Source organism: Bidens hawaiensis, unplaced genomic scaffold, assembly GCF_021521415.1.
Source record: "Bidens hawaiensis isolate Kalapana, Puna unplaced genomic scaffold, B.hawaiensis_p1.1 tig00044794_1, whole genome shotgun sequence".
In the NCBI taxonomy this organism is placed as follows: Eukaryota; Viridiplantae; Streptophyta; class Magnoliopsida; order Asterales; family Asteraceae; genus Bidens; species Bidens hawaiensis.
The window spans coordinates 1-9,158 of NW_027497966.1; the positions used below are offsets into that span (position 1 = coordinate 1).

General features: G+C 35.3%; 1 pseudogene; it reads left to right on the plus strand.

Annotated features, from left to right (window-relative positions):
- The first annotated feature begins 6,741 nt into the window (after nt 1-6,741).
- LOC143595219 (ABC transporter G family member 10 pseudogene) lies at nt 6,742-8,576 on the plus strand (annotated as a pseudogene).
- Nucleotides 8,577-9,158: the final 582 nt, after the last annotated feature.

Genomic DNA, 9,158 nt, shown 5'->3' on the forward strand with positions numbered 1-9,158 from the left:
AATAGGCTTGGTAGTAATTGAATACGAGTACACCTATTTACTTAGTTCATGTATTGGACTGATTAATATATATTACCTTATGGCCCATAGGCTTACTTGTAATTTGGAATGTCTTGGGATGATATATATATATATATATATATGTATGTATGAATGTATGGAGGTATGTATGTATGAGTATGTGTTACCTTATAGCCTACGGTTGTGTGATGATATTTAGTTCCTCGTGACTAAGAATGATGTGAGTAGGCTTATTGATGTGTGTGTGCATGGTAATCACGGCCGGGTCAAATATATTACTCGGGTTTTCAAATCCCGTGGTGGAGAGGCCCGTGTGGCGTGATCATCATTTTGGCGGGTCAAATATATTACTCGGGTTTTAAAATTACTTGTGGTCTAGGCTCGAGGTTGCTATTAGGCCTAGTATTAATTCCTAGTATTAAACGATTTTTCCCGATGAAACGTTTTAAACTATTTTATATAGGCTTGCTAGTATATAGTTGGCCTTGGAATGTTATAGTATGTGTATATATATATATATATAAATTATTGTTTGGCCTATATTTGGCGATGTTGGAGTCGTTTCGACTACTGATGTTGTGTATGCCTACTTTGTGTTTGCATACGGATGGATGGTGATCTTGGCCGGGCCAAACTATACGACTCAGGTTCTTAAATCCTGTGGCGGGCCCTAAAAAGCCCGTGAGGGGAGAGGCTCGTGTGGCATGATTATCATCGGATGTTACGTGTTTGGGTTGTACGTGTGCTCGACCCTGATGTTTTTACTTGGATGAGATGTTACGTGTTTGGCTTGTACGTGTGCTCGACCCTGATGTTATTATTTGGACGGTATTTATAGGGATATAAATATATGGATGTATATAGATGTCTAAGTACGAATACTTGTGTTGATGATGGCCTAACTGTTCGTATCCCGTATTATATTTTAAACTCTTGGAATGTTTTATAATCCCGTTTTTATATTTAAACTCTTGGAATGTTTTATAATCCTGTTTTTATATTCAAGGAATGTTTTATAATCCCGTTTTTATATTCAAACTCTTGGAATGTTTTATAATCCCGTTTTTATATTTAAACTCTTGGAATGTTTTATAATCCCGTTTTATATTTAAACCCTTGGAATTATTTATTTAAATGTCTATTATTAAAACTTGAACTCACTCAGCTAAAGCTGACTTTGTGTGTATGTTAGATTGATTTTCAGGTTAAGGATTGGAGGTTATCGCTTGGACGTGCTGGGGACTACTCGGAAGGTTGAAGGCATTTATAGTCAAGGATTTCCAATAAAACGGATATTATATTTATATTTGATTTTTGGACACTTGTACCCATGTTTGGGATTTTCTTTAAATAATTACACTTTTTCCGCTGTTATTTACTCTGAACTTGTTCTAAATAAAAACAAATCTTTTGTTTTTTTTTTAATTTTTGTGAAATTGTGGATGTGATTACCAACTGTAGGATTCCCGGGATTCGGGGTCTTACAATTTCTTCGTGATTAAGAAACATAAGCTTTTACATACAAGAAGATATAGTAGTTTCTTCACAACTAAGAAACATAAGATTTTACATACCAGGGTTATAGTCAATTCATTGTTTCTTCTTGAAGAGAAACTTATCAATAGATGTTTATTCATGAATAAGAAACTCAGCACATGATTTGTAAACAAATGAAAGGATTACGGGTCAAAATATTTTATTCAAACAAATGATCAGTCAAGGTTTAAGGCTATACAAAAACCAGACTTAAGGTCTACTAAGTTAAATCAGACTTAAAGTCTGCTGATCAGACCAAAAGTCTGCTGAACTGAATCAGACGTAACGTCTGCTGATCAGAATTAAGGTCTGCTGATTAATAAAAATGTATTTATGCAAACCTATTACAAATATAGGTTAACAACATACTGACAGGAAAGGTTTTCAAACGTCACCGAACTGACAACAACTGGTGAATACATTAAACCTATGAACTGATAAATGTTTGCATGAGATTACATGTCTCTAAAATCGTTATAATACAAAATAGATAATAAAAAGCAACTCAGACTGAATACACATGTGTCTGGATCCAAACATAACTGATAGTTGGCATACAAAACCAAGTAAGTCATAACCAGTTCTCCAAAAAGGTTACATAGCCTAGGGGAAGGCTGTCTCCAAACAGGGGCTATGCAATTCAGGGAACCTTTGAATTGTGTGTAGGGCAGTGGTACAAATCCCAGGAATGATAAGCGTTCCTGCTGATCTTGTGAAACTAGAAAACTATGTTTGTATTTAACGACTGTTAAAAAACTGTTTTATTGAGTCAACGTTTCAACAGCTGTGTGCTGACGTATTTTCCCTCACATTTCAGGGAAACTGTAAAGAATAAAACTGAAAGGCAAAACTGATAGAAGATTAAAGATATAGTCATTAGAGGTGATCTGATGGCTCAGATATTTTATTCAAAATAAAATATTAGGGCATTTACATATCTTCCCTTTCTAAAGTTGTTAATTACATATATCCTCATACTAAAAATCAATTACATATTTCCCCTTGTTAACACATACAAATTACATATTTACCTATATCATTCAAATTAACTTATTTATTGACTAATTTACGCTTATTTTATTTACCAAAATACCATTAGTTTATAAAAAGATAACAAAAAAATAAACAACAGACCATTCTTTAATATTAAAAATACTCTTAATAATAAAATAAAGTAAAACTCTCCAAGCTCCAAATTCTTCATCAGCTCATCTTCTCCGGCAGATCATCGCATTACACCATCACCGGCGTTCCCCGTCGCCTTCAATCTCCTACACATTCGCCATCATCACTGTACATCATTTCCAACGATTCCGGTGAGTCCAGATCTGACTTTCTCACTCGGAGTTGCAGGTTCCGGCGAGTCATGGTTTTTAGTTGCCACCTTCCGTCTCCATCTTCAATCTACCTGGTAGGGAGTTCGATGGTGGTTGCAATCTGGGTTTGAGAACGAAATAGTTAGATTTGGGTTGATGGAAAAAGTTGGCTGCAGTGGCGGTGCTTGTTACGGCGGCCGATACTTGATTTAAATGAAGATGAAACTCGATGACAGGCTATCGGCGACGGTTCTTGTTGAAGTTAGGTACAGCGGTGCTTGTTATTAAAGATTGAGTTTTGTTTTAATTGGTTATTTGATTTTTTAGAGTAATTAGTAATTTCCTAGTTCAATTCATGTTAATAGTAATATATAAGTAGTGGGTTATGGTTAATTTACTATGTATTCAAGTTTTCCTCATCGTTTGAATAATAGAAAGTTTGTTTTTTGAGTTCAAGTTCCAAAAGCAATCTGCAATCGTAGTTCGGTACCGGTGTCGATCTAATTAACCACTTGTGAATTTAATAGCTTATGGTGACAGATGACAGGAGAAGTGGTGGTTCTATGATGGTGCTCCAAATAAGAAAGAGGAATGTTATGTCGTTTGAAGAAGATGATATGGGTTGATGGTGGGTCATTACTATTTTGTTATTTATTTAATTTATTATATTGTATTAAATAAGGGTAAATGAGTAATTTGATATGAAAATGGGGAAATATGTGATTAATTTTTTGGGTTGGAGATATATGTAATTAATGGTTTTAATATGGGGAAATATGTAAAAATCTCTAAAATATTATAAAGAAATATATTTTCAAAAGACAGGTATTTAAAATATTCAACCGGTATTCTGACCCGACATTTTATAAATGAATATTATATTTTCAAGACTTCCGCTAAAACAAAACCCGCAACTCTGATATATTTTCAAAACGGATACCAAACTAACAGGTGTCGCACCTAGGCCCTAAGTCGGGGTGTGACACTGTGGCTGGCAATGGTTGCCGGGAAAACCGCATCTCCACTGGCCGGAAAGTGTGTGGGGTATGATGCCAGTGATGGTCGCCGGAAAACCACTCATCTCCGGTGAAGACGACTGGTGATGGTGGGGTGGGTCGTGGCAAGTTAAGTTAGTGGTGATGAGAGTCACAATTCGGTTTGATTGAAAGAGAACAATGGGTTTTTTTTTCTTTTTCTTTAATGTATAACAAATAGGAAAAAAAAAATAAGTTAAATATAATAAAATAAACATATATGGTAAAAAGACATAAATGCCCATAACTTAACGTTGAAATTCTAACGGAGTTAATGATTTGGATGTAATTGGCAAGAAGTGAGAAACCTTGATGGTTCAATTGCAAAAAATAAACCTTTTGAACAAAAATCGCATAATTGAACAAACCTAAAGGACGATTTTGGCACTTTATCCTTTTGCAATTTACGGAAATTCATTTTCAGCCTTTTGCAAAGAGTTATTTTGAAATTTTAGATGAGAAAAATTACGTTTAAATGTTTAAGCATGCATTTCAAAACTTTAGTTTTGCGATTTTCAAATCTTAAAATCCGTCTTTTATAATTTTCAAGGAGAGAAGTGTTTTAAGAGTTTTAAGAATAAATCTTCTTTTAAATGTTTAAGCAGGTTATTTGGAATTTTCGTACTTTTAGGGTATGTTTGGCAAAACTAGCTGGTAGCTGTAGCTGTAGCTGTAAGCTGGTGGCTTGAAGCTGGTAGCTGTAGCTGCAAGCTGTTAGCTGTAGTTTTTTACATATATTTAGATGTTTGGCAGAGTAGTTGAAGTTTTTAATAAAATGTTTAAAATGACCTAAATGGGCATAACCAGTGGTGGAGCCACATTGTGGACAACGGGTTTGGCCGAACCCGGTTTTTTTTGGTTATATATATAACCTATAGTATCAAACCAATGAGCGAACCCATTCTTTTACAGCGATCGAACCCAATACTCATTAATTATGAAAATTTTATTTAAAAATTTTTTTAGTAATGAATATTTGTTTATAAAATATAAAAAACTTTAAAATTTGCTAACAAACATCATAAATAAGCCAATAATGACGAATATTAAGATTATAAAAAGTCTAATTATTCATAGAATTCCTCAGTATACCCAACTTAATTAACATTCTTGAACATAATACTTAAGTGAAAATTTAATAAAAGAACTACCCATCACCTCAACAACAGATAAATTATGTTTTTATTGACCATCGCGTCATCGCCTTTGCCAGTTTGCCTCAAAGCTTCAACCATCGGCTTACTTGCCAGACTTCAACCGGACGACAACAGCTGGCCGTTCGACTGACTATTTCTTTGATTGCTTCAAGCCTTTAATTGACCCATACCTCACGATGAATCTTTCTTTCATTTTGTGTAATCAGATGGGTGACGACTTTATTTGATGTTTGTATTTGTTATATTGAAAATGAGTTCTTTTTTAAAGTCGTTATTGAAGATGTCTTGAATCGTTTTCAGAATATGAAAATACGTTGGGAACAATAATAATATGTAATATATTTTTTTTTATTAAATATGACTTTGTATTTTAATGAATGTTGGCACACTTATTATTATAGTGATATTACAGTTTATTTATCTCACTGACCCAACCTATTTGTGCCCGAAAAACTTTGATGCCTGAAAAAGATCAAGCAAACCTATAGAAAAAATTTTCTTGCTCCGCCACTGGGCATAACTAAAACAAAAATAATATTAAATGTACTTATTTTGGAAGGTTATTTAAGTAATTAAAATACTAAAAGCTTGTAGCTCTTTCTAAACGCTACTATTTGGAGCTTCAAGTTTTAAGCTTTTTGTCATGACCTATAAGCTTCAAGCTTTTTCAACCAAACAAGACTTTTAATTGAGTATGAGTTTTTTTTCTTAAAAGCTTGAATCTTGAAGCTCTTAAAAGCTCCTTGCCAAACATACCCTTATAATAAAAGCACATCACATGCGTGATACCCTTGCAACTCGCATGAAATTTTAGATTTAACGCGTCCGAGCGCATCACAAATTTTATAAACAACATGTCGATGTATTTTTGTTATTTATTATATTTTAATTATGTGATGAACCTTACCTGTCTGAACCATTAAAATGAACCAAATTGTCGAACCAACCAGAAAAATAGTGAAACCATTGACGAAAATTTCTTGATCCTCATCAGGTGAACGCCCCCCTTTGGGTGCTAGTCTTGTAACGAGGACAAGGGGAATATAAGTGGGCCAAATCCAATAGCCAATAACCTACTCTTATTTTCACGCTGGAAAAAAAAATTAAATAAATATTAACTTGGTTAAACCATTATACTTGTAAAAAAAAAGATTAAATAGTTATTAACAACTTGGTTAAACCATTACACGGTTTTGACGATTTAGTTAATGAATGTTCCTTTGTCTGCGTAACATGATATTGATGTAATATCAATTTTGATTAACTAATCATCATCCACAACACACACTATCTAACCATTACAAGTTATTGCATCTTTCCGCGCCGTCAAAATCATTTTAACCGTACGTATTCAACAAAAGCATAACAAAAACACAATCAATACAACTCATGCCACGAACAATACAACTCATGCCACGAAAATAAAGCAAACAATAACAAATCTACTAAAAACGTACAACCTGTCAAACGAAAGTTACAACCCACTTTCTATTGTTCCAACCAACACATTCAACTGGCAATAAGTATCATGCTATCTGCTATCCTGTTCCTTTTTCATTTATAGTAAAAAAATAATAATCCAATCACAGAAAATCTCGTCATTTCATTTCTCCACAAACTCCATATATATCCACGCAAAAATAATCTGTAATCCCCAAATAACATTAAAACTCATCAATGACTATTTCGGCGAGTTCATCGGGCCGGAAAACCCAATATACAATCAAAACCAAGAATCTTTCGTACGCCATATCTCCTCTGTATGTACAATTTCTCGGATTTGCCAAAAAAAGGTTAATCCAACGTTAAAGAAACAGATATTACAGAATGTGAGCTGTGAAGTGAAACCCGGAGAGATAGCAGCCGTTGCTGGTCCAAGTGGTGCCGGAAAAACAACGTTGTTGGAGATACTCGCTGGAGTTATCCCTCCGTGCAGAGTCTCTGGCGAGGTAGTGGCGAATGACCGCCCGATGAACCCCGCTGTTTTCCGGCGAGTGTCGGGGTTTGTCACCCAAGAAGATTTATTATTTCCGCTTCTTACGGTTGAAGAAACCCTAACATACAGCGCACGCTTGCGGCTCCATGGTGAGCCGGCGCAAAGTAGAGAGAGTGAGTTGATGGTGGAGCTAGGGTTACGCCACGTGGCGGGTGAAAGAATCGGCAGTGGGGCCCACCGTGGGATTTCAGGCGGAGAGAGACGACGCGTGTCGATTGGGGTTGAGCTGGTTCATGACCCAGCAGTGCTGCTAATGGACGAGCCGACTTCAGGGCTCGACTCTGCCGTGGCTTTGCAGGTCATGACCATGCTCAAAGCCATGGCTAATAATAATGGTAAAACCGTTGTGTTAACCATACACCAACCCGGGTTTAGAATACTGGAACTTGTTGATCAAGTTGTGTTGCTAGCTGAGGGAGCCGTGGTCCACCACGGCTCCCTTGACCATCTACATGAACAACTAATACTTGCTGATCATACGGTTCCTAGACAAGTCAACGTGCTCGAGTTTGCTATCGATGTGATCCAAACCCTAACCCCGGATGTTAAACTTGGACCCGAGTCCGGTTTTGGTCTTGAGGAACCTATAAAGCAATCGGGTCATGTAAACGAGGACGTTTGCTTGATGTATGCAAACTCGATGTTCACCGAGGTTTTGATACTGAGCGAAAGATTTTCCTATAATATTTTCCGGTGCAAACAGCTATTCGTGGCGAAAATGGTTCAAATGATGATTGTAGGTGTTTTATTAGGGACAATTTTCAGGAACGTTAACCGGTTTCAAATGCAAACTCAAATAGGGTTTTTTGCATTCAATCTAACCTTTTTACTCTACTCATCATCGGAAGCGTTACCGATATTCATAAAAGAATGTCGGATTATTATGCGTGAGACGTCGATTGGTGCGTATCGGATATCATCGTACACGCTAGCCAACACGTTCGTGTTCATTCCGTTTTATTAACCGTGGCGGTTTTATACGCGGTCCCAACTTATTGGCTGGTTGGGTTACGCAAAGATCTGGACGGGTTCTTTTATTTTTCACTAGTTGTTTGTTTGGTTTTACTAACGTCGAATTCATTCGTGGCATGTTTTAGTGCACTTGTGCCGAATTTTATGGTTGGGATGTCGTTGGTGGCCGCGATAATGGGTTCGTTTTTTCTGTTTTCGGGCTACTTCATATCGAACAATGATATACCGAGGTATTGGAGTTTTATGCATTACTTGAGCCTGTTTCGGTACCCATTCGAGTGTTTTTTGTTAAACGAGTTTGGCGGGTCAAAAGGGAGATTGAGGTGTCTTGAAAGGTTTGAAGATGGTTGTTTGGTGTATGGTGAAGAGTTCTTGAAGAGGCAGAATATAGACGAGGTGCAAAAATAGCAAAATTTGGGGGTAATGTTGGTTTTCATATTTGGGTATAGGTTGCTTTCATTTGTTGTGTTATGTTATAAATCCTGTAGGAGCAAAAATTAAGGAAAATTATTAATCTTTTCATGTTTAGAATCTTTGTATTGTTTAGAACATAACGATTTATGTATTCGATTTGTTTATCGTTCATAATTCAAAATTTATGTGATCTGTTGTTGAATCATTTAGAATTTAAGATTTCATATGTGGTTGCATCATTTAGAATTCAAAATTTACATGATCAGTTGTTGACTCGTTTAGGACTCAATATTTGTTGTATCGTTTAGAATTCAAGATTTTTGTCATCAGGTGGTTGTATCGTTTAGAATTCAAGATCTATGTAACGGTTTTGCAAAGAAGTATGGTTTGGAAAGTAAATTAGGCACGTGAATGTTGCGTATGTTGCAAAATGCAAATAAAAGGTTGCGTTCCAACATGTTTTTGGTGAGTACTTGCTTAATTGATGATTCTTGGTTCAACCTAAGTTTCTTTCCTATACAACTAATCTTAACTCAAAACAATCCAAAACACATAAATCATAGCAATCAAAAGTTTTATTTAGAAATAATTAAATTTATACTGATACTATCCTATTATATGAATAAGTTGATTATTATTATTTAAATTAAATTTAATATTTATTTAGTTTTCTTATTTTAATCAAATTATTTTTCATTTTATTTATCTTTTT